We start from the raw sequence: 19,853 nt of genomic DNA, 5'->3' as shown, positions 1-19,853 counted from the left end.
GCTATTACCCATTGAGTTAAATGGTTTCGACATCGTGCTAGGAATGGATTGGCTTAGCGCCAATGATGCCGAGATATTGTGCAAAAAGAAGACAGTGAGGGTAAACCCGCCCGGAAAAGAGTCATTTATGGTGTACGGGGACAAACGCAGAGTAAATTCTGGAATCATTTCCCTGATGAAGGCCAGGAAATGTTTGTCTAAAGGATGCACATCATACTTGGTGTTCGTAATCAATTCTAAGAAGGAGAAGAAGGAGATGCAAAGTATACCAGTGGTGTGTGACTATCCGGAAGTCTTTCCCGAAGATCTTCCTGGATTACCACCTGAAAGACAAGTAGAATTTCAGATAGACTTGTTACCAGGAACGACACCAATATCGAAAGCACCATATCGACTAGCACCAATAGAGATGAAGGAGCTTATGACGCAACTTCAGCAGTTGTTGGACAACTGTTTCATTAGACCTAGTTCATCACCCTCGGGAGCTCTGGTGTTATTCGTAAAGAAGAAAGATGGAAGCATGAGGGTGTGCATAGACTACAGAGAGCTGAACAAGCAACAGTGAAGAACAAGTATCCATTGCCAAGGATTGATGACCTATTCGATCAGCTGCAAGGTTCGAGCTATTTCTCAAAGATCGATCTTAGGTTAGGATATCATCAGCTGAAGGTGAGAGAGCAGGATATTGAGAAAACCGCATTCAAAACAAGATACGGACACTATGAGTTCTTGGTCATGTCATTTGGACTAACCAATGCTCCATCAGCATTCACAGATTTGATGAACAGGATATGTAAACCATTCCTCGATAAATCTATGATAGTGTTCATAGACGACATCCTGGTTAACTCAAAGAGCCAGCAAGAGCATGGCAAGCACCTGCGAGAAGTGTTAGAAGTTATGAAGAAGGAGAAGCTGTATGCAAAGTTCTTCAAATGTGATTTCTGGATTCGAGAAGTCCAATTCTTGGGTCATGTGGTTAACCAAGAAGGGATCATGGTTGACCCAGCAAAGATTGAAGCTGTAATGAAGTGGGAACGACCGAAAAGTCCCACGGAGATTCGAAGCTTATCTGGGATTAACTGGATATTACCGAAGGTTTATCCAAGGCTTTTCTTCGATAGCTGCTCCATTGACAGCTTTGACCCATAAAGGAGCTACTTATACTTGGAGTGAGAAGCACAAGGAATCATTCGAGAAGCTCAAGGAGAAGTTGTGTGAAGCACCGATTATTTCTGTACTCGATGGAGTTGAAGACTTCATAGTCTATAATGATGCATCTGGAGTTGGGTTAGGTTGTGTTGTGACCCAAAGAGAAAAGGTGCTATCATATGCATCGAGACAATTAAAAGAGCACGAAAAGAACTACCCCACCCATGATTTGGAGTTGGTAGCGGTAGTATTTGCCCTAAAGATATGGAGGCATTATCTTTATGACACAAAGTGAAAACTTTTCACTGATCATAAGAGTCTTCAGTATCTCTTTAATCAGAAGGAATTGAATATCAGACAGTGATGCTTGCTAGAGTTGCTTAAGGATTACGACTATGAGATACTTTACCATCCTGGTAAAGAAAATGTTGTCGCTGATGCTCTAAGTCGGAAAGTGAGCCTTGAAAAGAAAAGGCCAAGAGCGTTAAGAATTGAAGTTGTCTCAATGATTGTGGAAAGCATTAAGAAAGCTCAGGAAGAAGCTTCAGATAAAAATGACCGAAAGGAAGAGCATTTGGGCAAAACGCTGGTGTTCGATACAAATAATCAAGGATTGAAGGTATTCCAAGATAGGATTTGGGTGCCTAGGATGGGAGGAATAAGAGATCTTCTGATGGAGGAAGCTCACAAGACCATGTACTCGATTCATCCCGGCAGCACAAAAATGTATAGAGACCCAAAACTCTACTACTGGTGGCCGACGATGAAGCTCGATGTTGCAAAGTGTGTGGCCGAGTGTGTAACATGTGCGAGAGTTAAGCAACAACATCAGAAACCGTATGGGAGTTTAGAACCTTTACCTGTACCCATGGGTAAGTTGGAAGACATCACCATGGATTTTGTCACTAAACTGCCCAGAACGAAGGACGGTCACGACATGATTTGGGTGGTCGTTGATCGGTTCACTAAGAATGCACACTTCATAGCAGCCAATGAAAGATGGTCTATGGATAAGCTTGCAAATGAATACGTGAAGGAAGTAGTAAGACTTCACGGTGTTCCTTTAACGATAGTATCAGACCGTGATAGCTGTTTCACGTCAAGGTTCTGGAGGAGTCTACAAGAGGAATTGGGTACGAAGTTGTGTTTAAGTACAGCCTACCATCCGCAGATCGATGGTCATAGCAAAAGGACGATTCAAACACTGTAGGATATGCTAAGAGCTTGTACCCTGGAATTCCAAGGTAACTGGGATGAGCACTTACCTCTGGTAGAATTTTCCTACAACAATAGTTACCATTCGAGCATCAAGATGGCACCTTACCAAGCTTTGTATGGACAGAAGTGTCGTACGCCATCATGTTGACTTGAAGCTAGAGAAAAGTAGTTTATGGGCCCGGAGATAGTCCACCAGACTGCTGAAAAGCTAAAAGAGATTAGGGAAAGGATGTTAGCAGCTCAGGATCACAAAAGAGCTATGCTGATAAGAAAAGACGACCGATGACATTCGAAGTTGGAGATTCGGTTTTACTTAAAGTCTCACCGTGGAAGGGACTTATAAGATTCGGAAAAAGAGGAAAGTTGAGTCCAAGGTTCATTGGACCGTTCAAAGTTCTTCAGAGTATTGGGAACCAAGCCTACAAGCTAGAACTACCAGAAGAACTAGATGGTATTCATAACACTTTCCATGTGTGTTATTTAAGGAAGTTTACAGGAGAAGTTCCCGACATAATTCCAATTTCTGAGATAATGATGGATGAAAATAAGAGGCTAATTGAAGAACCGGAGACGATTGTTGACCGTAAGACGAAAAAGTTGCGACGCAAGATGGTCGACTTAGTGCTTGTGCGATGAAAACATTCGAATGGGCCAAACCTCACCTGGGAAACGGAGAGTGACATGATGAGTCGCTATCCGCATTTGTTTGTTGATGAATGATTCTAGGGACGGAATCATCCTAAGGGGAGAGAGAATTGTAACGCCCGTGTTTCGAGGCTAAGCATTAATTCGATGATGTAATAGTAAGGCTCAACAAATGTAGCTCATTTTGAAGTAATAAAAAGGAATTATTAGAGTATTATGTGAATTATGTGAATTTATGTGTTTTATACTTGTTTATAACGATATAATAAATTGAGAAAAAACTAAGCGTCAAAAATAAAATGTTAGATAAACCTGATATTTATGGAAAAAGTTGTAGGGGTCATAACAAGGGTTCCGGAGATATAAAGAACGTCGAAATCCGAGTTATAACGAAGAAGTTATGACCTGTCAAAGTTTTGTGACAAAACCGACACGACGCTGTGTGACGTAAAAAGTGAGTTTACGATAAAGTGCTTTTTAGCCTTAGCGATCTAAACGAAGTGGGTGACATGGCGCAATCTGAGCCATTTCTTTCTCTCCATCAGATGACGAAACGTGTCACCAACTCGATGAGTTGGACCAGCAACTCGACGAGTTGGGGGCCAGAAACTCGACGAGTTGGGCCAGAAACTCAAAGAGTTCACCCCTTTTTCAGCCTATAAATACCACCCGAGAGTTCCTTCATTTTTCATACCAAAAGCCACTTCTTCTTCTCTCTACTCACTCTCTAAACCTCCCAAAACACCCCCAAAAGCCTAGGAAACTTGCCTAGCACTTGAAGAAAGCCCCGGAGCGCCAAAAGGCTCCGAGAAAAAGAGTTTTTTGGTTTAGAAACTCTGCCCCCGTAGAGCCCCGTTTTTCAAGCAAACCTCTCGGTTTCGTCAAAGGAGATTATTTTAAGAAGCGAAGCGCTATTCGAATCACCACCTTATCAGGTGAGTGTATAGTCACTTTCATCTTACACATAAATATGAAGTATTTTATATAAATTACGTGCTATGTGTATATATTATCTGTTTACCTGAGATTTATGTTGGATGAAAGATCTAAACCTCTTTCTTTTCAGATCTGAACTTTTCTTTCAGATCTGAACTTTTCTTCCAAATATAAACTTTTTCTTTCAGATCTGAACTTTTCCCTTCAGATCTAAACTTTCTCTCTTCATATCTAAACTGTATATATATATATATATATATATATATATATATATATATATATATATATATATATTAAACTTTGAGATCTATGATGTATGATGGATTTAAACTTCGTTTTTCAGATCTGAACTGTATATGTATGTCATATCTATAAATATGTTGGGTAAAACATGGGTAGATGAAATAGTTGGTGTGTGATGAAATAAAATGATGAGAGGCCTCGATGTTGACGTTGATCTAGTCATCTAGCGAAGTATGGATGACGACCACAGACTTTTCTAGGAAGTCCAGTGGAACGCTAGCTGGCTCGCAACCTGTAGGCATTTGTGAACGATGTGTTCACCAGTGTACTCCATCCCCCTCATGGTTGCCTTATGGACCTATATGGCTTAGGAATCCCCTTAGCAGTAGTGTCCATCCCGATGAAATTCCTTAGGATAGGTCCCTTATAATAGATGTTTTACGGACGTAAAGTGAGGATAACAGGAACGGGTAATCGGGTTGAATGATTGTTGAAAATAATAAACTTATTTATTGTGGGTTGAAAACCCTATATGCTCACCAGGCTTCCCATCCCGACCCACTCAGTTTCTTTTCTTACAGGTAGTGACACAATAGCATAGATGTGATGATCTGATGAGAGATTATGGATTATAGGCCAGTAGAAATAAATAGAAATGTTGTAACGGCCTATATTGTTTTTGGTTTATGCTTTTGATGTGTATTGACGATGACATCCCGAGTTTTGTAATGTAATGAAAATACATTTCTTCGGAAGTGTCTTTTATCTATATTTTTATGAGAACAAATTCCGCCACCTTTTTCTTTAAAAGTATACTCTGATTTTCAAATAAAGCATATACAAATCGGTCTTTTCTGGCCGTAAAAATGGGGATGTCACACTAATTGTGTTATACTTAATGTTTATGCAAAGATTCTGTTAGAATTGTTGTTATTAAATTTGAAGAATGTTAATGTGTATTACAATATCCAGAACAAACAAATACACAATTTAATAAACAATTAAAATATCAAACTTTTATTTTTATATGCAAACCCGTCCTTGGAAGATATGATTTAATGTAATTCTTGTTTCACCTATTCTGATAGAATAAGAGAGTTGTATCTTCATTGTTTCCTTAGTATCTGCGTTTATGCGATAATTAATCAGTAATCATATGTAAATTCATACGAAATAAATTTATTTATTAAAATTTGTTAAATAAATTATTGAAAAGTCATATCTACGGAAGATGATAATTTGTAAAGTCTTATCTATGGAATGTATTATCTTTGGAATATCAATTTGTCAAATATTAACAATATCATGATCAATAATAGGATTTGGTGTTGATTCTTATCTTTACAATGTTTCTAAAAATTAAAAAAAATTAAATCTTTGATAACAATGGCTGCATATATCATGCCTTTTTAGTTACATATCAATTATACGGTTTCCCATTTTTTAACATATACTTAATTGGCTCAAAGTTTAGAAGATTTAATTTATTTTGCTTTCTCCAATCATCTGGTGTTAAATTGTGCTGTAAATTATCTTATGGATGTTACAATATCAGCTGGTGACGATCATATTCATGATCAACATGAATATCCTATTGATTATGCAGACGATGATGAAGATTTCGGGTTAGCTGATCATGATTCTCTACATAATATCGATTTTGAAATAGGCGAGAATAGCAATCTAAATATAGGCGATCTATCTTTATAAGTTTTTCTATTTGTTAATTTTTATAACAGTAATGTTGAACTTGTATATTGTTATTTGCAATATGGCGAAACTTGCACTTACAAAGATGAGGATCCATTAGAACACATTCAAAATCATATTGATGACAATTCCGACTATTATTTCGGTGATTATAGTAATCATAACCGAGGTGATGTATTGTAATTATTTATTTGTTTTTTATATATCTAATTATCCATTATACTTATTCTATTTAAAAGATGCAGAAAATGAAAACGAGTTCATTGATGATGAGGCAAATGATACTATAGTCGATGATAATATTGATTTACATAAAGGTTAGTACACCAATAACAAAATATTTTAGAAAACTAGATTAATTCATTGCGATTGTTTGCAATTTGCACATCGACGACATTCATTTGTTTAAATATGTATGTATTATGTGGTATATAATTTAATCTTTTTTTATGCAGAACAATCTCATGTTACACATGATTATGTTTTGTTTGTGATTTTAATGTCACCATGTCATTTTATGTAACTGGAACTAACATGTGAGCTAAGGGGCTTCTTAATTTGTACTCTAATATATGTACCGGTTGGTGCAGAGTGCACGCATGTATAAGATCGAATTAGAAGCCGGTTCGGCGACTAGTAGGGGGTCCGGGGTTTCCAAAGGGGCAGCGTCCTTAGCGGCGTCCAAGGGGTAGAGCCCCTGGCTGGGGTCCCACTAGAATCGTAAGTGTCCACTTGGATTATCCTAGGCTGAATTTCTTGTGACCCAGGCAGGGTAGAAATATCAGTTCGGAAAGTGCTCTCACGATCCAAGTTGGTATCCAGATCTCCACCATAAACCCTATATTTTCCTACAATTGAACTGATATTTCCTGTTACTGGAGATGGGTGATTCAATCCGCGAGATGACCACTAAGTTTGCAAAGATGGAGAAGTTCGAAGGTGTTGACTCCAGGCGGTGGAAGAAGAAGATGCACTTCATGCTGACTACTCTGAAGGCAGCATACGTGCTGACTACTCCTAGACCAGCGGAGCCTGAGGAAGGTGTTGTTGAGACAATTGAAGAGATAAGAAGGAGACAGAAGTAGGACAATGATGGCTACATTTGCAAAGGTCACATTCTAAACGGTATGTCTGATGCTTTATTTGATATCCATAGTGAAGCCTTGTGTGCCAAGGAGTTGTGGGACACCCTTGAATTGAAATATATCACCGAGGATGCTTCTAGCAAGAAGTTTCTAGTCAGTGATTTTAACAATTATAAGATGGACGTTGCAAGGTCTGTTACTGAACAATACAATGAACTCCTTGGCATATACGGTCAGTTTAAATTGCACCGTATGAATATGGATGAATCCATTGCTGTGTCAATCATCATTGACAAACTGCCTCCATCCTGGAAAGACTTCAAACACAACTCGAAACATCAAAAGGAGGAACTGTCTTTGGTTCAACTTGCTAGTCACATTCGTATTGAAGAATCTCTTCGTGCGAAGGAAAGTGACAAATCTGAAAAACCCAAAGGAAAAGTTGAACCTGGACAGCCCTCAGTTCATATGGTTGAAAATAAACCAAGGAACCAGAACCACAAAGGACATGGCAAGCGCAAGCAGGAACATGTCCCAAGCAACTCCAAAAAAAAGAGAAAGGATCTGATTTGTGGAGGTGCAATCAAGTTAGGCATTACAAGCGTGATTGTCGTGTGAATTTAGGCAACAATGGTGCTGGAAACAGTGGAGCCAATGGGAAAGTGAACGGGTCTTTGGCCCAAGTTATAAGAGGTCAGTTTTTGACTAACTTTGATAATTCTAATCAAAATAATGTTTATTATGTTTCATTTATCCCTGAATCATTCTATGTGCAGGATGATGATGTTGCTTGGTGGATCGACTCCGGAGCAACGAACCATGTATGCAAGGATAAACAGATGTTTGAAACATTAACTCCGCTTGAAGATGGGTCGATGCTGAAAATGGGAGACGATTCTTTTATTCCTATTTGTGGTTTAGGCGTCGTGTGTCTTGAATTTACTTTTGGAAAGACAATTAGGTTATTTGATGTTTTCTTTGTTCCCAAGATTCACAAGAATCTTGTTAGCTCTAGTTGTTTGAATTCTGATGGTTTTAAACAAGTTATTGAGTCAGATAAGTTTGTTTTGTCTAAGAGTGGAATGTTTATTGGCTTTGGATATTTAAATAATAGAATGTTTCGTTTGAATATTGTTGACAAATTATTACCTGTTCAAAATTCTGCATTTGTATCTTCTCCTTCTGATGTTGATAAATCTATGCTTTGGCATGTAAGATTAGGTCATGTCAACTTTAGAAGGATGCATGAGATGTCAAAAGATGGATTAATTCCAGCCTTTGATATGACATCTGATAAATGTAAAACATGCATGCTTACAAAAGTAACAAAACAACCATTTCCTAGTGTCACCAGAAATTCAGTTGTTTTGAAACTTGTACACAGTGACCTGTGTGATTTTCACTCCATTCCTTCTTTGGGAAATAAAAAGTATGTAGTCACCTATATTGATGACTGCACTCGGTTTTGCTATGTGTATTTGTTACATTCTAAGGATGAAGCCTTAGATAAATTCAAAATATACAAAAACGAGGTGGAATTGCAATTGGGCATTCCGGTTAAACGTCTCAGGACTGACAGGGGACTTGAATATATGGATCCCATATATTTTCAATCAGTGGGTTGATGGGTTTGAGCCATAAGAACTTTCCTATGTGCACATGCAAACCCTAATGCTTGGATCTAGGTTTCTCTAATTGTACATGCATTCATCCAAGACTTTCAAACCCTAGATCTATTGAGTATTATTCGAAATTAATGTGACAAATCAGATCTAGATGATTACCTCTTGTTGCTTGCTTGAATCTTCTTGTTCTTGGAGCTTAGAGTCACAATTGTTACTCCTTTAATGGCTTACAAACACTAACTAGCAAGAGGATGATTTGGAGAGAGGAGAGAGGTATAGAAATCGGCCCTAGGGTTCCAAGGAATCAAGTGTAGCCGATTTCTACAACCCAAGAGATCTATTTATACTATGAGCTTCTAGGGTTTCAGCCAAAACCCTAATGGACAACTTAATCACCAAGCAGCCCATGGAACCTTCTGGAGTAAGGCCTTGGACGAAATCTTGATAGGATCCTTCCCATAATTTCGTCCACCCTACAACTATCACACATTTGACAGTTTAAGCCCCTTTATTCAATTAATCTCTTTTAGTCACCAAATTAGTTCCTAATTAATATATGACTAATATTAATTAAATAATATACTTATTCCTTTAATATATTATTCTCATAATATATTAATATAATAATATCTTCTCTCTCCTCCTAAATCACCCTGTCAAGTTGCTATGGTGAAGGCAACCCAAAAGAACCATGCACAACCGGGTCAAGTACTTACCAAATATAGTTACGGGCTTAGACACTAATCCAACAGTCCCTCACTTGGATAAGTCTAGTAACTACAAATGCAAACATGATCCGATTAGCAATCGTAGTTCTCAAAGACGCTTGTCAAACTCTGATCTTATCAGTAACATCTCCTTTAGATAAGGGATCGTATGATCCTCTGTTCTAGATATCATGTGGACAATCACATGGAACATAGTCATACTTATTGACCATCAGTTAGTTTCTCGATCTCAAATTCATTTGACATAGAACTTAATTGAACACATCAATTCAGTCCTGACCGGGCCCGGCACATAAGTCAAATTAAATCATCGAGGGGCCCTGATATCGCTTTTACCCTCTTAGGATAAAAGGAACAGATAAACTTCGACTTATATGCATTTACTATCCACTAATCAAATCATACACAACAATGAGTTTTATAACATCAAGTTACTGATGCGTTTACGCATTATCAATGCACAACCAATTAGCAAACAATAAACCATATATCTAGGTTTTAAGACCATATGATATTACCGTCTTGCGATCACTCGTGATGAATTCCATGAAGCGATTCCAGCAAGCGTGGGTTTATTCCAATGCTCAAATCAATTTCATAAGCACTCATGAACGTTGTAGCAAACCTTTGCTATGTCTAATACATTTTAGACATTCTACACACCAATTCATGACAGTCTTCATTCATATCTACTTCCAACATATGAACGACTATGGACCGTTCAAATAATTCGATTATTATCAAATAATTCAATTATTCAGGAAGTCAAAACATGCAAAATGAAACAATAGGTAAACGATTAACATAAGACAGTAACATTACTAATAAATAATACTCTTTTATTTAATCATCGAATGTTAATTACAATTTATCTATTACACATTTCTAAACTATCTAATCTAAACTAATATCGTCCTTCAGCCCGATGCTACTAGCGTGCTGCAAGTGCTTAACCCTGCTCAGTCCCTTCGTAAGCGGATCTGCTGGGTTATCCTCCGACGATACCCTCTTTACTACGAGGAGTCCTTCTTCCACCCGATGTCGAATAAAGTGATATTTTCTTTTGATATGTCGAGATCTACCATGATCTCTTGGTTCCTTGGTCAAGGCAACCGCTCATTCATTATCGTAGAAAATCTCCATGGGCGCCTTTATGGCTGGCACAACTCCAAGGTCTCCAATGAAGTTCTTCAACCATATTGCCTCCTTTGACGCTTCGCTCGCTGCAATGTACTCTGATTCGCACGTTGAATCAGCTACGTTTTCTTGTTTGGAACTTTTCCAAGTCACTGCTCCTCCATTAAGGGTAAAGACCCAGCCCGACTGCGAACAGTAGTTGTCCCTGTCAGTCTGAAAACTGGCGTCACTGTACCCTCGCACCTTTAAGTCATCACTCCCACCGAAGACTAGAAACCATTCCTTGGTCCTCCGAAGGTAGTTAAGAATATTATTGACTGTGATCCAATGCGCGCTGCCAGGGTTCCCTTGATATCTGCTGACCATGCTCAAAGCGAAGGCCACATCAGGGCGAGTACAAGTCATAGCATACATGATCGAGCCGACTGCGGAAGCGTAAGGTACTCGGCTCATCTCTGCTATCTCGACTTCAGTACTCGGACTTTGAGTCTTACTCAACTTGGCATTACTTTGGATTGGTAACTCCCCTTCCTTTGAATTCTCCATACTAAAACGTTTTAGTACCTTGTCCAAGTAAGTATTCTGACTAAGTCCTGTTAGTCTCTTACTTTTGTTTCTCACTATCCTTATTCCCAAAATATAGGAAGCCTCTCCGAGGTCCTTCATAGCGAAGCACTTCCCGAGCCAGGACTTAACCTCCTGCAGTGTCGGGATGTCGTTTCCTATGAGTAGTATGTCGTCGACATACAAAAGGAGGAAGCTTACTACACTCCCACTGGCTTTGACATATACACATGATTCATCTTCGCTTCGCAGAAAACCAAACTCTTTGACCTTCTCATCAAAACAAAGATTCCATCTGCGAGACGCTTGCTTAATTCCATAAATGGACTTCTCAAGCTTACACACTCTATTGGGATGCTTTGCATTGACAAAACCCTCTAGCTGAGCCATGTAAACATCCTCAGCCAACTTCCCATTAAGGAAAGCGGTTTTGACATCCATTTTCCATATATCATAGTCATGAAATGCAGCAATGGCCAGCATCACCCTGATAGACTTTATCTTCGCAACTGGTGAGAAGGTTTCGTCGTAGTGAACTCCAGGAGTTTGAGTGAAACCCTTCGCAACCAATCGCGCCTTATAAGTGTGCACATTCCCATCCACGTCAGTCTTCTTCTTGAAGATCCACTTGCACCTGACCGTCTTACGACCTGGTACATTGTCAACCAAATTCCAAACTTGGTTGTCATACATGGACTGAATCTCGCTGTCCATAGCCTCTTTCCATTTTGTAGACTCCGGGCCTGCCATGGCTTCCTTATAGCTGTTAGGTTCGTCTAGATTCACTAATGTACTATCACTAATGAACGTATCCCCTTCTGTAGTAATATGAAAACCATAAAACTAGGGTGGAACACTAACCCTTTCGGAACGTCTAAGAGGTAAGGACTCGTCAATTGGTTCAACCGGAGTTTCCTCCTCGGGTTGAGCGCCAGTGTTAGAGGTTCCTTCATCGCTCGACTCTTGAAGCTCTTCAAGATCGATTTGCCTCCTACTGTCTCCTTGGCCTATGAGTTCTCGCTCTCGGAAAACCCCTCTCCTCGCAACGAAGACAACATTGTCACTCGGTCTGTAGAAGAGATATCCAAAGGATTTCTGCGGGTAGCCGATGAAAATACATCGCTCACTACGAGGTTCGAGCTTGTCGTGAGTCTCTCGTCTTATGAAAACCTCGCAACCCCAAACCTTGATATGTGCCAACGAGGGAGCCTTCCCTGTCCACATTTCGTGAGGTGTTTTGGCAACCTTCTTCGTAGGGACTAAGTTAAGGATATGGGCGGCAGTCTCTAAGTCATACCCCCAGAATGAGATAGGTAGTGAAGCTCGACTCATCATGGAACGAACCATGTCTAGCAAGGTTCGATTACGCCTCTCAGCTACACTATTCAACTGCGGTGTCCTGGGTCGCGTCAATTGCGAAACTATTCTGCATTCCTTGAGGTAGTCGTGGAATTCAAGACTTAGGTACTCTCCACCTCGATCAGATAGAAGCATCTTGATTTTCCTGCCCAACTGATTCTCCACTTCTTGTTTAAACTCTTTGAACTTTTCAAAGGTTTCTGACTTGTGCTTGATTAAGTAGATATACCCATATCTGTTATAATCGTCTGTGAAAGTCACATAGAAGCGATTCGCATCCCTTGTGGTGGATCTAAAGGGTCCACATACATCTGTATGTATGAGATCCAATAAACCCTCACCCCTCGCATAAGTGCCAGTGAAGGGTGACTTGGTCATCTTTCCAAGTAAACAAGACTCACACACGTCATCATCCCTAAGGTCGAATGACTCCAACACTCCATCCTTTTGGAGTTGGGCTATGCGTTTCTTGTTGACATATCCAAGACGACAATGCCACAAGCATGCTTTATCCATACTATTGGAAGAATCCACACACAACACATCATTTCCTAAGTTATGTATAACCATCACAGTTTCATATATTCCATTACAAGGCAATGCTTCAAAATATAAAACATTATTAAGATAAGCATAAACAGAACCCTTTTCATTATCAAATGAATATCTAAAACCTTGTCTATATAAACCATGAAATGAAATGATGTTTCTAGCCATATCTGGCGAATAGCAACAATTATTCAAATCTAAATCTAATCCATTACTAAGCACTAAGGAGTATACTCCAATCTTGGTGACAGGCGACGTTCTTCTGTTTCCCATGATCAAATTCATCCTTCCATGCTCAACATCCCTATTTCTTCTTAGTCCCTAGAAATTAGAACAAATGTGAAAACCACATCCTGTATCAAGAACCCAAGAAGTAGCATGTGATAAACCATTAGATTTAATTGTGTAAATACCTGCAAAAGATGGCTTGATCTTCCCATCCTTGATGGCCTGCAGATATTTTGGGCAGCTTCTCTTCCAATGCCCTATCTTGTGGCAGTAGTGGCACTCTACCTCCTTAGGGTTAGAGTTGGGTTTAGCAGAACCAACTTTGGTTCCACTAAAAGATGTGCCATCTTGGGACTTTCCCTTGTGGTGGCCCCTTGAGGGAGCCTTCCTCTTCTTACCCTTCCCTTTCCCTATTGCCAAGACAGGGGCAACAACAGGAGTTGGAGTTGATGCAACAAATTTATACTTGAGGTTGTTCTCAGCAGTCCTCAACAAGCCCTGAAGCTTGCTCAAGGAGACCTCTTCCTTATTCATGTGGTAGGTCATGCGGAACTGGCTATAGCAGGAAGGCAATGAGTGAATGATGATGTCAATTGCCAGCTCTTCATCGAAGTTCACATTCAACTTCGGCAGGCAATCGACATATCTCTGCATCTTTTGCAGATGGGCGGTAAGGGACTCTCCATTACCCATTTTGGTAGTGATCATCGAAGTGATGATCTTGTACCTTTCTTGCCTGGCGCTCTGGTGGTAGTGTTCCACCAGATCCTGATGCATCTCATAGGGTTACTTGTCCTCATAGGACTTCTGGAGTTCTGCAGTCATAGTCGCTAGCATGATGCAATGGACTTTCATGACATCACGCTCGTGGGCCTCATAGGCTGCGATCTCTTCAGCGGTAGCAGTGTCGATGTCAATCTCCTTTAGCTTCTCATCGAGGACATATTCTTTGTCCTCGTAGCGAGTGACCATGCGAATGTTGCGGATCCAATTACTGAAATTGGTCCCATCAAAGATCACTTTCCCACACAAGTTCATGAGTGAGAACGAACCAGAGGAGTTTGAACCAGAAGCGTTGTTGTTTGCGTTCGACATCTGAAAAGGAAAAAGAACAAAGTTGATTAGAAACGAATTTCCCCAATTAATCACCCAAATGAGAAATTAGGGCTAGGAACCAATAACATTATTCACAAATTAGAAAAGGGATGCCGTAATCTAACAAGCAAATAATTTGAAGGCAAGTGAATGTTGATTCACTAATTCTCCACCATGAAAAACGAAAAAGAGATTAGGTTTTAAATGTATTGAAAAACTCCTAGATACTTTGAGATTCATTGAACTTTTCAATGGCATGTTTAAATCTCGATATGCCCCTCTAGTTTGTGACTGGGATGCCGAGGATCACAAAGCGGGTGTGAATAACCATGCAAATGTACATGGTGTCCTCATTGTTACAGTCACCTATTCGATGTGCCGGTTAACCACACACGCTCCATCGAACTATGATAAACAATGAGTCACCCTTTGCCACCTTTTCTTAGAACCCAATTAATGTGCCGGTTAACTACACACGCTCCATTAACGTCTTAGCAAGGGTACAAAGTGTAATTTCATGGAATTGCATCAAATTCACTTTTTCCTAAAGTAACTAAGATTGGGAATTTTGTAAAAACATTTAGTTACTTTATATAGATTCATTATACTTTTAAATGAGGAAAGGTTGCCCTCTCCTACCCGTTCGGCTAACGACCTTCCATCAATCAAGGAAGCGGTGGGTGAGAATGGACACCCATTAAACGACCATTTTATAGGCCATAACTTTATACCCCCCTTATAGATCGGCTTCGTGAATGAGGCCTACTAACGGTAAGACTAGCATTTAAGTTATACATATATATATATTAATCTTATAATATTATAAGTATAAGGTTGAATTTTAAAACTTGTAAAATTCTAAGGTTTGAAATTTAAATAGTTCAAATTAAAACTTTTAATCACAAAACTTAAGTTTCAAAACTTGAGGACAAGTTTTGAACTTTTCAAAACATAAAGGATCAAATAGCAAATAATATAAATTAACCAATTAATTTAATGATTATCTAAATTTGACCTAGTCAATATTACTTGCAAGATAATTCAACAATTAATTCAAATAATAAATTATTATCAAATAAGGAAATTATTATTTAAACAAATGGTAATTATCTTTTGATTTGGTAAGGATAATCATAAAATAACATTAAAATTCGGATTTTAATAGTCAAAAACGATTTAGGTAATTATCCTTAAGCAAAACAGCAAGAAATCCCGAAAATCTCTCTGTCTGACAGCAAAACTCGTCGAGTTCACTCAGGAACTCGTCGAGTTCATCCAACTCGTCGAGTTCCCTGAGGAACTCGTCGATTTCATCAGTCAGAGAGCACAAAATTCGATTTTAAAGCAAGAATGATCATACAAGGCATCAATATAATAGAAACCAATCAAGGCTCCGATACCACTGATGGGTTTGAGCCATAAGAACTTTCCTATGTGCACATACAAACCCTAATGCTTGGATCTAGGTTTCTCTAGTTGTACATGCATTCATCCAAGATTTCAAACCCTAGATCTATTGAGTATAATTCGAAATTAATGTGACAAATCAGATCTAGATGATTACCTCTTGTTGCTTGCTTGAATCTTCTTATTCTTGGAGCTTAGAGTCACAATTGTCACTCCTCTAATGGCTTACAAACACCAACTAGTAAGAGGATGATTTGGAGAGAGGATAGAGGTATAGAAATCAGCCCTAGGGTTCCAAGGAATCAAGTGTAGCCGATTTCTACAACCCAAGGGATCTATTTATACTATGAGCTTCTAGGGTTTCAGCCAAAACCCTAATGGACAACTTAATCACCAAGCAGCCCATGGAACCTTATGGAGTAAGGCCTTGGACGAAATCTTGATGGGATCCTTCCCACAATTTCGTCCACCCCTTATCCATGAGGGGTTCCTAGCCCAAAATACAACTATCACACATTTGACAGTTTAAGCCCCTTTATTCAATTAATCTCTTTTAGTCACCAAATTAATTCCTAATTAATCTATGACTAATATTAATTAAATAATATAATTATTCCTTTAATATATTATTCTCATAATATATTAATATAATAATATCTTCTCTCTTCATAAATCACCCTGTCATGTTGCTATGGTGAAGGCAACCCAAAAGGACCATGCACAACCGGGTCAAGTACTTACCAAATATAGTTACGGGCTTAGACACTAATCCAACATGGATATCATTCATGAGACCACAGCACCTTACACAACCCAACAGAATGGTATTGTTGAACGCAAAAATCGAGTTTTAAAGGAAATGGTAAACTCGATGTTATCATACTCGGGATTGAGTGAAGGATTATGGGGAGAGTACATGTTAACGACCTGCTATTTATTAAATAGGGTTCCAAATAAAAGGAACAAAACAGTCCCATATGAACTTTGGTTCAAGAAAAAGCCGAATTTGAGTTATTTTCGGGTTTCGGGATGTCGGGCAGTTGTAAAACTCACCGAGCCCAAAAAGAAAAATTTGGGAGAACGTGGAATTGATTGCATATTCATTGGATATGCTGAACATTCCAAGGCATATAGGTTTTATGTAATAGAACCTAATGATTCGGTTTCAATTAACACTGTTTTGAATCACGAGATGCTATTTTTGATGAGAGGCGGTTTTCATCGATTCAAAGGCTAAGGATCTGACTTTTGGTGCTAATAAAGAGCAAAATTCATAAAGTCAATATGGTGGTATCGTTCAAGAACCACAAGAGCTTCATAGAAGCAAAAGAGGCGAAATTGCAAAAAATTTCGGATCTGACTTCCAGCTGTATTTGGTGGAAGGTTCAAGGGATGAAATTAATCTTTAATACTCTTATTGCTATAGTATTGAAGATGATCCAAAGACATATCAAGAGGCCATGGACTCTCATGATAGTGCCTTTTGGAAGGAAGCAATTGATGATGAAATGTCATCAATTCTTGAGAACAACACATGGGTGTTGTCTGATTTGCCTCCGGGTTCTAAACCTCTTGGTTGCAAATGGATTTTCAAAAAGAAAATGAATGTTAATGGGACTACTGAAAAATTCAAGGTCCGGTTAGTCATTCAAGGTTTTAGACAAAAACCCGGTATTGACTATTTTGATACATATGCTCCAGTTGCACGTATTTCTACTATTAGATTGTTGGTTGCCTTGGCAAGTATACACAATCTGGTTATTCACCAAATGGATGTGAAAACAACCCTTTTAAATGGTGATCTTGACGAGAAAGTTTACATGAAACAACCAGAAGGTTTCATTATGCCCGGTAAAGAGCATATGGTTTGTAAACTTGTCAAATCTTTGTATGGGCTGAAACAAACGCCTAAACAATGGCATCAAAAATTTGATGAGGTGATTTTGTCTTTTGGTTTCAAGACAAACCAATGTGACAAATGTGTTTATAGTAGATTTGATGATGCTACTAGAGCTGGAGTGATCATTTCCTTATATGTAGATGACATGTTGATTTTTGGTACCGACCAAAATCAACTGGATGAAACAAAGAAATTGTTATCATCCAAGTCTTCCATGAAAGATTTAGGAGAGGATGAACAAAGGTTTGGTGATGACTCAAAGTCATTATATTGAGAAAATTCTCAAGCGGTTTAATTTTACCGATTGTTCTCCTGTGAGTACTCCTATGGATCCAAGTGTGAAACTAGTGCCAAATAATGGTGTTCCCATTTCACAGTTGGAATACTCTAAGGCTATTGGTAGCTTGATGTATGCCATGACAAGTACCAGACCTGATATTGCTTTTGTTGTGGGTAAGTTGAGCAGGTATACTAGTAATCCTAGTGCTCAACATTGGCAAGCAGTGAATAGAGTGTTCAAGTATCTCAAGGGAACCATGGATTGTGACTTGAGTTATTTGGGAAGTCCTTCGGTTTTAGAAGGTAATTCGGATGCAAGTTGGATAACCAAAATGAAGGACCATTCCTCAACTTCTGGTTGGGTATTCTTGCTTGGGGGAGGTGCCATTTCTTGGGCTTCCAAGAAGCAATCTTGCATTACAAAATCGACAATGGAATCTGAGTTTGTTGCGTTAGCAGCTGCTGGTAAAGAAGCAGAGTGGCTAAGGAATTTAGTCTATGAGATTCCTTTGTGGTCTAAACCGATAGCACCTATTTCTATCCTTTGTGATAGTGCAGCCGCTTTGGCTAAGGCATATAGCCAGGTTTATAATGGCAAGTCTACACACCTAGGTGTTAGACATAGTATGATTAGAGAACTAATCATGAATGGTGTGATTTCGTTTGAGTTTGTGAAATCGCAACAAAATTTGGCAGATCACTTGACTAAAGGTCTGACAAGAGACTTAGTGCACAAGTCTGTAATTGGGATGAGATTAAAGTCCATTTAATCCTGTAATGATGAGACACTCAATTCCCTCCTAACATAATGTTAGGAGTTGAATTCAATGTGGAAAACTCATACTTATAGATTGGAACACATGAAGTATTCATCCCATGTATGTGTTCGGTTCTGCAAGTTAGCCAAGTTGAAGTTTAACTTCTTAATAATTCCTTTGATAAGTGTATGTGCAAATACATGGAAAGGAGTTACCTACGTGATTGTGAAGTGTAGCCGCATTTCAAGAGGTTTTGGACTTGACCTTGATACGATCATGAAAGGATTGGGACACACGGCTTTATAATAGTGTCAAGTTGTATTTTGCTAGAAAATCAATAAACTAGTATGTATTTTACTTTCTGGTATTCAAATGGATTGATGGGTTCAATTCTTAGAACTGATTCTCGAGTATTTGCAAATGTATGATACTAATTGGAAATTCAATCGTTTCGATATTTTCATTATGTATTGGTTTGGATTGTTTTGATAAGGTTATGTTTGTTCAAGGGTTACACTAAAATGGGGGAGGATTGTTGGTGATTTTAGTGTCATCGTGTCATTTTATGTAACTGGAACTAACATGTGAGCTAAGGGGCTTCTTAATTTGTACTCTAATATATGTACGGGTTGGTTCGGAGTGCAAGCATGTATAAGATCGAATTAGAAGCTAGTTCGACGACTAGTCGGGGGTCCGTGGACAGCGCCCCTGGGTCTGGGGTTTCCAAAGGGGCAGCGCCCCTTTGGCAGGGTCTAGGGGCAGCGGCCCTAGCGGGGTCCAAGGGGCAAAGCCCCTGGCTGGGGTCCCGCTAAGGGGCAGAGCCCTTGGCGGGGTCTAGGGGCAGCGCCCCAAAAACTTACCAAATTTTACATATGGGAACATAGTGGAAAATTCAATTTATTGAGGGTGATTATGGTAAAACTAACGAAACTCGTTAGTTTTGGTAACCCTAAATGATCATTAAATCCATATTATCCTGACTTGCTTCCAAAGCAACTAATGACGGCCCAACCCTAATAAAACCCTAATCTCGTTTAATATATAAACGACTCTTCCTTCTCAGAAGAGGGTTATGAAATTTAGCTCTCGTTTTCTTCAGACTTTCACAGAATCTTTCTAGCAAATTGGCTTACGATTTCTATGCCTAGAATCGTAAGTGTCCACTTGGATTATCCTAGGCCGAATTTCTTGCGACCCAGGCATAAGGTAGAAATATCAGTTCAGAAAGTGCTCTC

This window comes from Lactuca virosa, chromosome 9 (assembly GCF_052849685.1).
Source record: "Lactuca virosa cultivar CGN04683 chromosome 9, Lactuca_virosa_CGN04683_v6, whole genome shotgun sequence".
NCBI classification, from domain to species: domain Eukaryota; kingdom Viridiplantae; phylum Streptophyta; class Magnoliopsida; order Asterales; family Asteraceae; genus Lactuca; species Lactuca virosa.
The sequence above is the reverse complement of the archived record's forward strand: the minus strand, read 5'-3'. Positions refer to the sequence as shown.